Below are 16,140 nucleotides of genomic sequence, written 5' to 3' on the forward strand. Positions count from 1 at the left end.
CTGGGAGCTGAGCCAAGGCTGAGAAGTAAGGTGTGTTGGGTCTTGGGAGCAAGGCGAGGCCAGTTTCAGAAATAGAGCACAGTGTTAGGGCAGGAAAGTGTGAGCCAGGGTTTCCTTAGATGATACTCACAATGGGGTGGAACAAGGGGTGGGACTAAGCTTTCAGGTGTTTCAGGGGACCCAGTTGTTGGAGGAGGAGAGATGAGGGGGAGGAGTCAGCCTTCACTCCAGGCTGAGGTAGGGGCCATTCCATCTGGCTCTGAAGAGTTAACTTACCATTTCACACGTGCTTGTCCTTTTGAAGCTGAACCATGGAACATGCAAGCTGGCAATGTCATTGACCACCCAGGGTCACACAGCAGGTTAAGAGCATGCCCCTGTTCTCTGTGCTTCTGTTTCCCCTTTGGCACTCCAGATGACCTTTTTAGGATCTTTGCAGCCAGGAAAATGGCCCCTAAAGACTTTCTGTGGTTTGTTCAGTGCTGGGTCAGGGTGGTGGGAGCTCTGAAGACATAGATGAGGATGCAACGGGAGGAAGCGCCTGATCCCTGGCTGATGCATGAAGAACAGGATGGCGGGAAGAGCGTGGTCCATCTGCTGGGCCTTCAGACCAGAACAGGGTTGGCTCTCCAAGGCATGAGGTTGCTTACATACTGGCAGAAGCAGAGTGGCATAAGCTAGAAGTCTCACCGGGGATCTCCCAGCTCCTGATGGAAGTTGCTTCCTGAACTCAGCCTCTGTTAGTCCCTGCCTCCCCTGCTTCTCTTAGGCGCCATCCATCCAAGCTGCCAGTCCAATGCCTGAGCCAAAGCCAGTAGGGGTACCCAGGGGGCTGGCCTGGAATTGGCATGGTTGCCCTGAGCTCTGCATCTGGCATTCCTGGGGGTGGAGGTGGTGAAAGGGGAGTATTTACGGAGTTTCAGCCTCCACTAAACTCTGCCCTGCTGGTGACTCTATATAACTGGGTGTGTTTCTTTCTGCCTCTGCTTCCCTGTCTTAACCTTCAATTCCCTGAAAGGGTCAAAGACCCATTTGAACTTCATACCATGAGACTCTGGCTAGTTCTTACTATTCCATCCAAACCATACATTGAGTTGGATCTTATTCATTATGCCCTCAAGCTTCTGGCTGGGTTCTTGCCCCAAACAAAGAAGATGGCCAGGAAATGGCACTGTCATTCTTCTAACTTCAGAGACTGTCACTGCCAGAGGCTACCCATACTTACCCATAAGTGGCCCCCCTTGGACCTACCCACCCTCTGGATACTCCCTTCCCCAGGCTTCCTCCTGCCACTGGCCCTTGATGGTACAACCCCAGCCCTCTGGTAGGTACATGCTCTCAGATATGAAGTTCTAGCTGGGTACAAGGATGCTGTGGGCTGCAGATAACAGAAACCCAACTGCAGGTGGCTACCAGGGAAGCCCCAGCTTAATACAATGGAGTATTACTCAGCCATTAAAAAGAATACATTTGAATCAATTCTAATGAGATGGATGAAACTGGAACCTATTATACAGAGTGAAGTAAGCCAGAAAGAAAAACACCAATACAGTATACTAACGCATATATATGGAATTTAGAAAGATGGTAACAATAACCCTGTGTACGAGACAGCAAAAGAGACACTGATGTATAGATCAGTCTTATGGACTCTGTGGGAGAGGGAGAGGGTGGGGAGATTTGGGAGAATGGCATTGAAACATGTATAATATCATGTATGAAACAAGTCGCCAGTCCAGGTTCGATGCACGATACTGGATGCTTGGGGCTGATGCACTGGGACAACCCAGAGGGAGGGTATTGGGAGGGAGGAGGGAGGAGGGTTCAGGATGGGGAACACAGGTATACCTGTGGCGGATTCATTTTGATATTTGGCAAAACTAATGCAATTATGTAAAGTTTAAAAATAAAATAAAATTAAAAAAAAAAAATAAAAGGGGTTTATTAACTCCAGAAGCCTAGAGATACGGACAGTTCCAGATTTGAATAACCCAGCAGCCCAGTGATGACAAGGGCCCATCCCTTTCCTGCTTTTCCTGCTCTGCCCACCTTCCCACCGACTCAGCATTCTCTCACCCAGGTCATAAGATGGTCCCAGGGGCCATTTGCAGGCACGATGGTGGATGGTGCAGAAGAGAATCATCTTTTCCAAAATCTCTTTCTTATCCCAGAGATCCTTCTTTTAGCTATAAAATGGGAATAAAAGGCCCCATTAGCCAGAATTGAGTCACATGCCTATGCCCGAACCACTCACGAGAAAGTGAAATGAAACTAGCATCACAGAATTGGACTAATGGTCTACCCTGTGGGCATGGGGAGGGGCTGGCCCCACAAAGGAAGGCTTCTGTATTCCACTTGAACTCTTCCTGTTTGCATTGCATCTTCCAGAGCCCCTGGTCGTAGCCCTTTGTAGCCAGGGAAGCCATTTTGGCTTCTTCCTCTCTGCATCTGTTAGGGCTCTTAGGTGTAAGTGACAGAAGCTGACTTTAGACACCTCAAGTGAAAAAGGAGTAAGTTGGAAGGATAATGAGACTTTCACAGAATTTGTAGGAAGGCTGGAGAACCAGGCTCAGAAAAGGATCCAGGGCCCCCTGGAGGAGCAGAAAACAGGAACGAATCACTGGCGGTCCTGTCCTGGCTGCAGAGATGGAAGATTCAGAGGCATGGGAGGAGCAAACAAAATACCTAGCTGAGCCTCACATCATCCCTTGGGCTGCAGGGAGCCTTGCCTACCTGTCCATCAAGAGCAGGAGAACTCATTCCTCCAAAATGAAATCAGTGCTATTGCAGAAGTAGGGAGTGGCCAAAACCCAGCAAATGTCCACAGTAGCCCGTGATGCCTGACCCTAAGCCAAAGCAGAGATGGCACGCTTCATGTCCCTCACGTGGAGTAAAAGCTACATGACCTTAACTGCATGGGGATGGCCACTCAGAGCAGGAGACACATGAGCACCCCGTCACAACAAAGGCAGCCCCCTCTGACGTCACCCTGACAAGCAGAGGATTCTGTCAAGTCATTCTAGAGGCAACCTGAGACACTCACCTGAGGGATGGCTGCTCCTGGCTCCTCCCAGCTGCTCTCCAAATTCTTCTACTCGTCAATTACAGGGAACTGGTGACAGCCCCAGAACATCCCTGAGACTTTCCTCAAAACTGCATAATTCAGAAGTCCATGCCCGGGTTAACCAAACTCCAGGAAGGATGGGTTACAGGCTTGGCCAGGTCCCTTGGGCCAAATAGCAAACTATGATGGAGCATCTACTATGGGGCAGGTAAGGCGGTAAGCACTTGGCAGACACTATTTCGTTTAATCCTCCCAACTGTTCTATCATATGGCTACGATTTTCCTTTTCTACAGGTGAGGGAACTGAGGCTTGGGAAGAGTTGATGATTTTCCCATGGGCAAGTCAGTAGCAGAGGAGGATTCAAATCTGATCCAGAGCCCCCTCTTTACCACTTCAATATACTGTCCCACATCCTGTTGCTAACTATGTTTTGTTCTTCAGGTTTCAAACAGAAATGAGATTGTAACCTTGGTTCATATATTTGTCCTCTAGGCTTATCCACCCGCCAAAGACCCTCCTCCTCGCTTGTTAGAGCCTCAGATGGCTCCAGAACTGCCACTCCAGAATGCCGAGTCCTTCCCTACCCAACCCAACACCCGTAACGAAAGCACAGTTATGACGTGTGCTTTTTAACATCCCCAGTGAAACCTCGTCTTTGTGCTCGTAGTTGTGTCTTCTGCAGGACAGGGCTCTGCCTTCTGTGAGCACAGAGCATCCTTTCTGCTGCCCTCACCAGTGCCCTCAACCTGGCAAAGGACCAGGGGCTGTACAGGTCTCCAAGGGGTGGCGAATGGAGCCATTTGCCAGCTGGGCTCCAAGAACACCTAGAGGTGACACAGAACCCCATTCAGGGGCAGTCTTGGAGAAAGTTGTGAGGGTGACCTAAAACATGCCCTACTCAACTTCTACCAAGGCACCTCATCTTTATCTATTTTACACACTGGTCTTCAATGTAAGTTTTGTTTTCTGAGAAAAAAATTCTCTGCAGAAAGTGTATGCATTTATTGGATCCATTAATGCTATTCCCCACAAGATTCCACAAGTTCTTCCTTGAGCTATAAACTCCTATATCACCCTGGCCACTAGAATTGTCTTAGCTTAGCATTTTCTCTTTGACATCATTTGAAGGTCAATACTTGAAGAATAGTCATATATGCATGGAATACCGCAGTACATTAGTAAAGAATAAAGTTGTGCGCTGTTTTTTTTTGATACCCTTGACACAAAGACCCTGTTGACCAAGTCTTTCAGAAATCTGGGCCAGGAGGATTGTATTTCTGTAGTTCTCTGGCTCCTTCTTAACCACTGATGATAAAACCCATCTTGTTTCACTCCTTACCTTGGCTACTAGGATGCCCAGAGCTGAGATGTTCAACTATGCATCTCTCTTTTTAAAAGGTGATTTTTCCATCGTATGATACTTGTGTGTTTCCTAAGAATTAGAAAGTAAAGACAAGTACAAGGAAATAAAAAGCATAAATCACTTACTGTGTTTCTATCCCCCCAAAACTGTTAATAATTTCATCTATTTTTCTGAGTTTTTTATGTTCAGTTTTCATGTGGTTTTGTTATATAGGGTTCTTTTTACATAGGCAAAATCATCCTGTATATAAAACTCTGTAGGTTGCTTTTATCAACCTGAATTGAAAGATAATCATGTTTTTAAAGGATGCAGAATATTTCATCAAGTAGGTCAGTCAGTCAGTTCAGTTGCTCAGTAGCGTCCAGCTCTTTATGACCCCATGGACTGCAGCACACCAGGCTTCCCTGTCCATCACCAACTCTCGGAGCTTGCTCAAACTCATGTCCATCGAGTCGGTGATGCCATCCAACCATCTCAGCCTCTGTTGTCCCCTTCTCTTCCTGTCTTCAATCTTTCCCAGCATCAGGCTCTTTTCCAATGAGTCAGTTCTTTGCATCAGGTGGCCCACATAATGGAGCTTCAGCTTTAGCGTCAGTCCTTCCAATGAATATTCAGGACTGATTTTCTTTAAGATTGACTGGTTTGCTCTCCTAGCAGTCCAAGGGACTCTCAAGAGTCTTCTCCAACACCACAGTTCAAAAGCATACGTTCTTCACCATTCAGCTTTATAGTCCAACTCTCACATCCATACATGACTACTGGAAAAACCATAGCTTTGACTAATGGACCTTTATTGGCAAAGTAACATTTCTGCTTTTTAATATGCTGTCTAGGCTGATCATAGCTTTTCTTCCAAAGAGCAAGCATCTTTTAATTTCATGGCTGCAGTCACCACATGCAGTGATTTTGAAGCCCAAGAAAATAAAGTCTCTCACTATTTCCATTGTTACCCCATCTATTTGTCATGAATTGATGGGATGGGATGCATTGATCTTAGTGTTTTGAATGTTGAGATTTAAGCAAGCTTTTTCACTCTCCTCTTTCACTTTCCAAGAGGCTCTTTAGTTCTTCTTTGCTTTCTGCCGTAAGGGTGGTATCATCTGCATATCTGAGGTTATTGATATTTCTCCCATCAATCTGATTCCAGCTTGTGCTTCATCCAGCCCAACATTTTACATGATGTACTCTGCATATAAGTTAAATAAGCAGGGTGACAGTATACAGCCTCGATGTACTCCTTTTCCAATCTAGAACCAGTCCATTGTTCCTTCTCTGGTTCTAACGGTTGCTTCTTGACCCTCATACAGATTTCTCAGGTGGCAGGTAAGGTGGTCTGGCATTCCCATCTCTTTAAGAATTTTCCACAGTTTGCTGTGATCCACACAATCAAAGGCTTTGGCATAGTCAATAAAGCAGAAATAGATGTTTTTCTGGAACTCGCTTGCTTTTTCAATGATCCAGCAGATGTTGGCAATTTGATCTCTGGTTCCTCTGCCTTTTCTAAATCTAGCTTGAACATCTGGAAATTCTTAGTTCATGTACTATTGAAGCCTGGCTTGGAGAATTTTGAGCATTATTTTGCTAGAGTGTGAGATGAGTGCAATTGTGTGATAGTCTGAACATTCTTTGGTATTGCCTCTCTTTGGGATTGGAATAAAAACTGATCTTTTCCAGTCCTGTGGCAACTGCTGAGTTTTCCAAATTTGCTGGCATATTGAGTGCAGCACTTTCACAGCATCATCTTTTAGGATTTTAAATAGCTCAGCTGGAATTCCATCACCTCCACTAGCTTTGTTCATTGTGATGCTTCCTAAGGCCCACTTCTCTTTGTATTCCAGGATGTCTGGCTCTAGGTGAATGATCACACCATCGTGGTTATCTGGGTTTGAAGATTTTATTTGGATAGTTCTTCTGTATATTCTTGCCACCTTTTCTTAATATCTTCTGCTTCTGTTAGGTCCATACCATTTCTGTCCTTTATTGTGCCCATCTTTGCATGACATGTTCCCTTGGTATCTCTAATTTTCTTGAAGAAATCTCTGGTCTTTCCCATTCTGTTATTTTCCTCTATTTCTTTGCATTGATCACTGAGAAAGGCTTTCTCCTTGCTATGGAGCTCTGCATTCAAATGGGTATATCTTTCCCTTTCTGCTTTGCCTTTAGCTTCTCTTCTTTTCTCAGTTCTTTTTAAGGCATCCTCAGACCACCATTTTGGTGTTTTGTATTTCTCTTTCTTGGGGATGGTCTTGATCACTGCCTTGTGTACACTGTCATGAACCTCCATCCATAGTTCATCAGGCACTCTGTCTATCAGATCTAGTCCCTTGAATCTATTTGTCACTTCCACTGTATAATCATAAGGGATTTGATTTAGGTCATATCTGTATGGTCTAGTGATTTCCCCTACTTTCTTCAATTTAAGTCTGAATTTGGGAATAAGGAGTTCACGATCTGAGCCACAGTCTGCTCCCGGTCTTGTTTTTGCTGACTGTATAGAGCTTCTCCATCTTTGGCTGCAAAGAATATAATCAATCTGAGTTTGGTGTTGACCATCTGGTGATGTCCATGTGCAGAGTCTTCTCTTGTGTTGTTGGAAGAGCATGTTTGCTATGACCAGTGCATTCTCTTGGCAAAACTCTGTTAGCCTTTGACCTGCTTTGTTTTGTACTCCAAGGCCAAATTTGCCTGTTACTCCAGGTATTTCTTGACTTCCTACTTTTGTATTCCAGTCCCCTATAATGAAAAACACATCTTTTTGGGGTGTTCTAGAAGGTCTTGTAGGTCTTCATAGAACCGTTCAACTTCAGCTTCTTTGGCATTAGTGGTTGGGGCATAGACTTGGTTTACTGTGATATTGAATGGTTTCCCTTGGAAACAAACAGAGATCACTCTGTCGTTTTTGAGATTGCATCCAAGTACTGCATTTTGGACTCTTTTGTTGACTATGAGGGCTACTTCATTTCTTCTAAGGGATTCTTGCCCACGGTTGTAGATATAACGGTCATCTGAGTTAGATTCACCCATTCCAGTCCATTTTAGTTCACTGATTCCTAAAATGTCGATGTTCACTCTTGCCATCTCCTGTTTGACTACTTCTAATTTCCCTTGAATCGTGAACCTAAGATTCCAGGTTCCTATGTAATTTTGCTCTTTATAGCGTCAGACTTTACTTCCATCACCAGTCACATCCACAAATGGGTGTTGTTTTTGCTTTGGCTCCATCTCTTCATTCTTTCTGGAGTTATTTCTCCACTGATCTCCCATGGCATACTGGGCACCTACCCACCTGGGGAGTTCATCTTTCAGTATCCTATCTTTTTGCTTTTTCATAATGTTCATGGGGTTCTCAAGGCAAGAATACTGAATGGTTTGCCATTCTCTTCTCCAGTGGACCACGTTTTGTCATAACTCTCCACCATGGCCATCTTGGGTGGGCCTACGCAGCATGGCTCATAGTTTCGTTGAGTTAGACAAGGCTGTGGTCCACGTTGCCTGCTTCTGTTAGGTCCATACTATTTTCGTCCTTTATTGTGCCCATCTTTGCATGAAATTGTTTCCTTGGTATCGCTAATCTTCTTGAATAGATCTCTAGTCTTTCCCATTCTATTGTTTTCCTCTATTTCTTTGCATTGTCACTTAGGAAGGCTTTCTTATCTCTCCTAGCTCTTCTTTGAAACACTGCATTCAGATGGATATATCTTTCCTTTTCTCCTTTTCCTTTCATTTCTCTTCTTTTCTCAGCTATTTTTAGGGCCTCCTAATACAACTATTTTGCCTTTTTGCATTTCTTCTTGGGGATTGTTTTGATCGCCACCTCCTGTACAATGTCATGAACCTCTGTCCACAGTTCTTCAGGCACTCTATCAGATCTAATCCCTTGAATCTATTTGTCACTTCAAGTAGATCAGGGGTCAGCAAACTTGTTTTATAAAGGGCCAGATAGTAAATAATTTAGTCTTTTGGGCTTATACTGTTTATGTCCCACTGCATCATGAATACTTTTTATTTCTTATTTACTGTAGTCAAACTCCAAATGGTTTTATTTTATTATTTATTTCTAAAAAAAAAAATCTACAAAAAGAGAAATAAAGAATAGCAAATAAAGAACTTGGACCATCTTGTTTTGCCAAAATGATGTATGATGATACTCTTTAATATTTTTTATTGTTTGTGTGTCAATGTTTGAGTTGAGGTTTACTATGTTAAAATTCTTGTGAACACTTCAAATAAAGTTTTTTTTCTTATTAAAAAAAAAAAAGAATAGCAAATAAACAAGCAAAAACTTTTTAAGAACCTGTCAATACAATTTTATTCAAAGACAAAAAATATATTGACTTCTGTTAAGTCACTGTGGTTTTAGAAAATTAAAAATACAGTTTCAGTATGATACCATAATACCATCTATGAATGTTTTTTTTTAAAGAGAGGGAGTTTGGATCCAGTGTACAGTACCGGGTGGGCCTTCAAAACGGAATTGATGATGAATGAATGGGTGGAACTATGAAGTCATACAGCTCCAGCTTCATCACTTGTTAGTTATATGGCCTTGGACAGAGCACCTCCCTCCCCACAGTGCTTCAGCGTCTTTCTCTGCAAAACAGGTTCACTGAATAAGAATATTTACCTAGTGCTCACAGGTGAGAAAAGGGAGGCATGGGTGATTGACTAGTTTGTTCAGGGTCTTATAGCTGGTCCATGGAGACCTCCAGGTGCCCACCTGCAGGCTTGCTGTGAGGATTACATGAAATCAAGATTGTAAAATTTCTGGCTCAACAAATGCCCATTCCTTCCCATAAGCAGGCCAACTGGTGAGCCTGGGGGTCTTGAACAGGGAAACTGAGCACAGCAGGGTCTGCACCCCCATAGGGACTGGGACACAGTGACTGTGAGATACTTGCACTGGTGCTTGGGAGGGGCACCCCAGGTGGATTCTTTGGAGACCACCTTTCCCAGGGGACCGTTTCCAAGGAGCCATGTCACCTCCATGGAGCCCAATCTGCGCTGGGACCAAATAGAGAATTTGCCTTTTCTCAGCAGCCTTTTGGCCAAGGGTGCAGCTAGCCTTAGCAGAGGAATGCAAAGCCCACATGAGGGAGAGCATGGTAAGAACAGCACTTGGCATAGGATGAACTGGCCCATGGGACGAGTTCATCATGGTCAGCTGCTGTTGACCTTATTGGGCTCGTCTTCAGTATTTCTATGAGCCAGGGCTGGGTATAGGAGGCTTTACCTCCTCCATAGGATATCTGATCAACCCAACTTTCCATCAAGGTAGGTATCCCCATTTTATAGATAAGGAAACTGAGGCGATATTAGGAAGTGAGTACACAACTAGTAGTAACAGAGTGAGTGAGGACTTGAATTTCAATATCTGACTCTAGAGCCCATATTCTTAACTATTATTAGTCATATTTACTGCTCTTCATAAGAGATTCCCTGGTGGTGCAGTGGTAAAGAACCCACCTGCCAATGAGTCTCCAGTTCAACCCCTGGGTCGGAAAGATCCCCTGGAGGAGGAAATGGCAACCCACTCCAGTACTCTTGCCTGAAAAATCCCATGGACAGAGGAGCCTGGTGGCCTACAGTCCATGGGGTCGCAAAGAGTTGGACACGACTGAGCAGCTGAGCGCACAGCACATACACAGCCTGACATGCATTGGACATAAAACCTCTTGAACCAATCTCCTTCCTCCTGGTTTCATCTGACCTAGGAACTCGGGGACCCTAGGTTCTCTGAGACCGGAACTCCAGCTCCCTTTGTGACTGACTTATCCATCCTGGAGGCACAGCTACCGACCTCTTTCCAGGGAGTATTTCATGCATTAACCCATCCAACAAATGTTTTTTAGGGATCTTCTCTGTGCCAGGCCTTGTTTGAGGTGCAGAGCATGCATCACAAATAATAATGATTACAGGACTTTCCTGGTGATACAGTAGTTAAGAATCCACCTGCCAATGCAGGAGACATGGGTTCGATCCTTGGTCTGGAAAGATTCTACATGCTATGAGGCAGCTAAGCCCACATGCAAAAACTACTGAAGCCCACACACCTAGAGCCTGTGTCCTGCAGCAAGAGAAGCCACTGCAATGAGAAGCCTACGCACTGCAACTAGAGAGGAGCCCCCACTCACCACAACCAGAGAAAGCTCATACACAGCAACAAAGGCTCAGTGCCGTCATAAATAAATAACTAAATAATTTAAAATATTAAGATATAAATCTGTATAACATAAAAAGTATTAAAAAAATAATAATGATTACAACTAACCCTTTCTATGTACCAGGTACTGTTCTAGATACTGCACATAAATTAGTCCATTTAACTGTTACAGTCCCGCAGGTAGCTGGAATGAGTTTTCCTTATGGATGAAGAAATCAAGGCCCAGAGAGCTTAAGTGCTCTGTCCAGAGCTCTGTCCAGTGCTCTGTCCATTAGCTCTGTCCACAGCTAATGAATGTCAGAGTCAGGATTTGAACCCAGACCATCTGGGGTCAGCACCCATACATTTAATTGCCCTATACTGTTGTGGCTCTCATAGTCCCTGATTCACGAAACTTCTCATCTTTCTTTTCCAACAGGCATGTTAAAATAGCACCAAAATAACTTAATTCAGTTTCGTTTGCTGAGAAGCAAAGTGGGCAGTGAGAATGAGCAATTCCAGATTTGTAAAGTGCTTGACATCATGGGGCCAGTGGGAAGGAATCAATGTCATGAATGGGACCCTGGTCTACTTTCCACTATGTCCTTGACGGTTATGTGCCCTTTGGCAAGTCTCATCACCTCTCTGAGTCTCCAGTTCTTTATTTACAAAATGGATTGTTCATACCTGTTCTAACTGCCTCCAAGCATTTCTGTGAAGACCAACTGGTGTGCCAGATGGAAGTAAGATTTAAAATAGGGGGGAAAGACACTGGGCAAGGATTTGTTATTGAACCAAATGAGATTTTGGTCAGCTTGATGAATGAATGGATGACTGAAGGTCCTAGCAGACCTGCAGATCGGCTCCCCAGGTAACAAATGGCTCCCTTCAGGAGATCTGTTGGAAGTCTTCAGAGTCTCATCAGGGCTCTGTCCTCCTCTCTCCTTGACCATGTTCCATGCTCCTGGCCCTTGAGTTATTTTGCATCTGATTTTGTGTAAGCCTCCAAGACTGTTTTAGCAAACATTCATTAATGTCTGTTGGGAGAAAAGTCTTGTGCTAGACTCTGTGGGGAGACTGAGATGAATTTGGCATGGTCTCTGCTTGCAGGGACTCAGAGGCTAGGAGGAGAAGTGTAATAATAACAGTAATAATGACCAGCAATTATTAAGCATTTACCAAATCCCAGATATTATGTTGAGTTTTTATACGCATTTACATTGCAGCAATTCCATGAGTTACTAAAACTTGTCCCATTTTTACATGCAGAAACAGATTTAGACAGGTTAAGTACCTTACTCAGTTTCACACAGCTCTGAAATTATAGAGCAGCACATGACTTTGAGAAAGAAAATGTGCATACACATCTCTCTATTATAAGGTGGAGACTACAGAGTATCCTGCTGGAGGGGCAAGGACAGGCCTCTTGGGGCTCAGCAAGAGACGGAAAGGATGATGTGATGGTGGCGGTGGTGGTCTGACAATGAGGATGTTCACAACGATGGTGGTGATAATAAAGGCAATGATGATGATGAGGGTGATGGTCGATGATGATGCTAATCCTCTGGTGCCCATCTGTTGAGCTTCTGCTTTATGCCAGGCCCTGACCTGGGTGCTTTCTATCTCATTTTATCCTATTATGACTTCCCAGGGTCAGAGTGATCATCTCCACTTTACTCATAAGGACTTTGGGCTAGAGACAGGCCACGTGGCCTGCGAGGGCTCGCATCCAGTCTGTACTGGGTTGGAGCTTAAGGACCCCACCATGCAGAGCCACTGCTCTTTCTCCTACCTGGACCCCTAACCTGTCGCCCCAGAGCCAGGCATCCCAGAGATGCCCCTTAAATACCCATTGAACAAATATTGAATGAATGGATCTCCCAGGGGTCAAAGCATGGTTAAACATGGAAGACAGAAATAACATGTGTCAAGTGTGGATAACCGTTATTTAACTAGTAGTGGTGCTGTGATCACTAAAAAACAAGTTAATTGCAAGGCGTTATGTTTTTGTAGGGCTTTCCTGGTGGCGCCAGTGGTAAAAACCCACCTGCCAATGCAGGAGACGTAAGAGATGCAGGTTCGATCCCTGGGTTGGGAAGATCCCCTGGAGGATGACATGGCAACCCACTCCAATATTCTTGCCTGGAGAATCCCATGGACAGAGAAGCCTGGCAGGCTACAGTCCATAGGGTCTCAAAGAGTCGGGCATGACTGGAACAACTTAGCACATTCCTGTAGCTTTTGTATTTTTTTTTTTTTCAAAGAAGAGATACTAAGGGCACCGTGAAGGGGTGGGGAGTTTTGAGGAATACTTTCACCTGAAAAGGAGTCCTCATGCTAAAATTGATGGGAAGCATCCTGTGGTCCTGCATGGAGTGTAAGGGCTTTGCCCAATGTCTAGCACAGGATCACTCGGAGAGGGGAGCCCACCAGGCTGGGGATTGGGAGCTGTAGCATTTGCACTGGGTGTACAAGTGACTTACGAGACCTGAGCTGTCCCTTTCCATGACTGCTTCCATGAGACCTCACAGCAGCAGTAAGAGATTCCCCAAGTGGCTAGGGAATGCTGGCATGAATGAATGGATAATGGAAGAAAGAATGAATGAGTTACAACGATTGGTGCTCTGGGAGCCCGTGAGGGGAGGTTTTTCTCAAGGAGTGCTTAAAAGTGAGAGTTCCTCCACTGGGAAGCAGAAATAGAACACAGAAGCTCCAGCGAGGGCTGTTGACTCCAGACTTTCAGCTCTGGGAGTGGGGTCAGGAGGCTACGATGGCACCCCCGGGGAGTCTGATCTTGACCCTGGGATGACCCTGTTGGAGAAGGGGTGGTGGCCGGAGCTCAGCTGTGAAGCTCTTCTCAGCGAGGCTGTGCTCACCATGTGGGGATGCATTTTTCAAACTCAAGTGCAAGTTGACAGATGGCGGTGGTATAATATTCTCACATTCTCTGCTTCCCACAGGCCTCCCTCCAGCACAGCCCTGCAAGCTCTTAAAAAGCTCTGACATATCTCGACCATGAGACCACGGCTGGCCCTTAGCAGGTAAGCTCCCCATCACTCCCTCCCACCATGGGACGTGGAGCCATTTCAGCACAACCCTAAGACCATGGGCGTGTGTGTGGCCAGGAGGGAGGTGGGGCTGCCTCCAGCCTTGGCAGGAGAATGGAGCCCCGCACTCTACCAAGACTTCAGGAAAACACTGCCAACTGTCCAGAGTCCTGCAGCTGGCATTTCTACCCATGGCAGCATATGGCGCTAGGAACGTGTCCTGGGAGAGGAGCCAGGGAACTGGTTCTGACACCATGTCAGCCTTCACTACTCAGGAAAATCTCAGACGGAACCTGCCTTTCTTTGTTTCTGTTTTTCTGTGTGAATGTGAGGGAATAGGATTCAGTGAATGGGGCAGGCCAGAAGTCAGCTCTTCCAGGCTCTGATCAAGGCCTTGGGCTGGGAGGAGGGACCACGGGCTCAGCAGTTGTCTGCCACTGCCCTAGGGCTCACCTCCTATTTGATTGTTCCGTGGACCTCCTGCACGTGGAGCCTGGGTTGGGCTTCGCGTGTGCCCTCTGTGTGCATGTGTGCTTTGGGGGCCAGGACCTGTGTCCCTTCCAGCAAACTGTGCTTGAAGTCAAATTCAAAAATGGACAGTCACCAGCCTTGCATGGGCCCTGTCACGGCTGCATAGCACACCATGGTCACTGTAGACTGCAGTGCCCAGATGGGAAGGGCAAAGGCAACCCACACACGCGGAGAGCACGGGCAGGCCCGCAGCAGAGTGTGGGTGTGAAGATCAAGCTGGGTGAAAGACTACAAAGGGTGGGAAAGCAGGTTAACCTAAGAGCAGGGCCTTTCTTTGTGTGGGAGTGAGTGCAAGGCCAAAGCTTATTGGCTGATCCACGAGGAAGCCCAGGAGAGCTGCCCAGGAGATGAGACCAGAGGGCATTGAGGCTCAGAGACAAATAAAGCACATCATTGGTCTGAAAAAGCTCCCCGTCTGAAGGAGGAGACAATGTGTAAATAGCCATGGTAGAGGAAACCTGTGAAGGCGGGAGGGGTCCATTCTGTCTGGGTTTGGTTGTGGGGGTGGTTCAGGGAGGACCATTGGAGGGCAAAACTTGAACTGGGCTTTGAAGGATGAATAGGAGTTCACCAGGCAAGATAGGAAGAAGGGCCTTCCAGGCTAAGGAGACAACACATGCAAAGGTGGAATAACTGGGATTAGCAGGTGCAGAGAAAGAGTAGGGAGAAGTGAGCCTAGGAGAAACAGTTGGGCCTTTGAATGCCAGATTACGGAGCTCAGGTTGGTCCCTATATGATTGAGGAAGGAAAGCAGATGGTCAGTCTGGGGTGCCAGGAGAAGACTCTGGGCCCCAGGGAGAGGCTGAGAGCAGCAAGGAGATGCTTGTGTCAGAACCTTGAACATCAGCCATGGGAGGCCCAGCACAGGAACCCCTCATTAAGCTGTCTGTGTCCCACTGGGGCCCTTCAGATCTCCTAGTGAAAAGCAGCCACAAGGCACCCTGGGGGCCTCTCTGGTGGAGGGCTGCTGGACTTGCCATCAGAACCTCTCTTCTCAACCGACCCGGTTCCCCTCCTCCCCTGCCCCTGAAGAACGCTGGGCCGCCTCCCCCCAGACAGCAGCCCTGTAAGAATGCAGTGTTGGGGCTTCCTTGGTGGCCCAATGGTTAAGACTCCCTAATTCCAATCCAAGGGGTGCTGGCTCGATCCCTGGCTGGGGAACTAAGATCCCGCATGCCATGCAATGCGGCCCAAAATATAAAAAGTGAAAATTTTAAAAATGTAAAAAAAGAACTGTTTGTTTAAAAAAAGAATTCAGGGACTTCCCTGGCAGTCCATTGGTTAAGAATCTGCCTTGCAATGCAGGGGACGTGGATTTGATCCCCGGTCTAGGCAGTCAGATCCCATAGGCCGTGGGGCAACCAAGCCCACATCCCACAGCTAGAGAGTCCATGTGCCAAAACAAAGAACCCCACGCAGCCAAATAAATGAATAAATATTTAAAAGAAAGGAAGAGAGAAAGAATGCAGTACTGTTCCTAAAGCCCTTCTTCCTCAGCCCTCCCCCCTCCACTACATAGCCAGGTGGCTCCCGCCCTAGAGTCGTTTTAGTGTGGCGGGTAACACTCTGCAATTGTGTCGTTTTGCAGTTTCCTCTCTTGGCAGGACTCGAAACGCCTTCACATCTGTTGTCTCCTGGGAGAGACGGAAGAGTAGGCTCTGGGGGCCAGAGCACTGGACTCCAGCCCTGTCTTGTCACTCCCTCGGGGAGCAGTGTAACCGCCTGTGCCTGGGTGTCTTCATCTCCCCCATACCCACCTCCTCGGGTGGTTCCAGAATCAGGGGCCGGAGCTCTGTGAAAGGCCAGCCCGCTGCCCGTCACACGGGACGCTTAACGTTCTGGGCTGCTCCCCCAGCTCCCGTCCCAGCGATGAAGCAGGTGTCCTGGGAAGGCCTGTGGGTTTTCTTGGTTCAAGTGTTCAAGTGTGGCAGTTCTCACCTGTGCCTTCATGGGCAGTCAGACCAATGGACTAGATTTTCCTTTGAAAATTTAGGT

The 16,140-nt window shown here is 46.3% G+C and overlaps 1 protein-coding gene across 4 annotated transcripts in view; it reads left to right on the forward strand.

Annotated features, from left to right (window-relative positions):
• The window catches only part of HIVEP3 (HIVEP zinc finger 3), a 565,238-nt gene that overhangs the window by 370,919 nt on the left and 178,179 nt on the right, over positions 1–16,140 (forward strand). For all 4 annotated transcript variants that reach the window (XM_059885184.1, XM_059885183.1, XM_059885185.1 and 1 more), the window contains one exon: positions 13,528–13,608. The gene's annotated coding sequence lies outside the window, so the exon portion shown is untranslated. The remainder of the gene's footprint in view (positions 1–13,527; positions 13,609–16,140) is intronic.

Source organism: Bos taurus, chromosome 3 (genome assembly GCF_002263795.3).
Source record: "Bos taurus isolate L1 Dominette 01449 registration number 42190680 breed Hereford chromosome 3, ARS-UCD2.0, whole genome shotgun sequence".
Lineage (NCBI taxonomy): Eukaryota > Metazoa > Chordata > Mammalia > Artiodactyla > Bovidae > Bos > Bos taurus.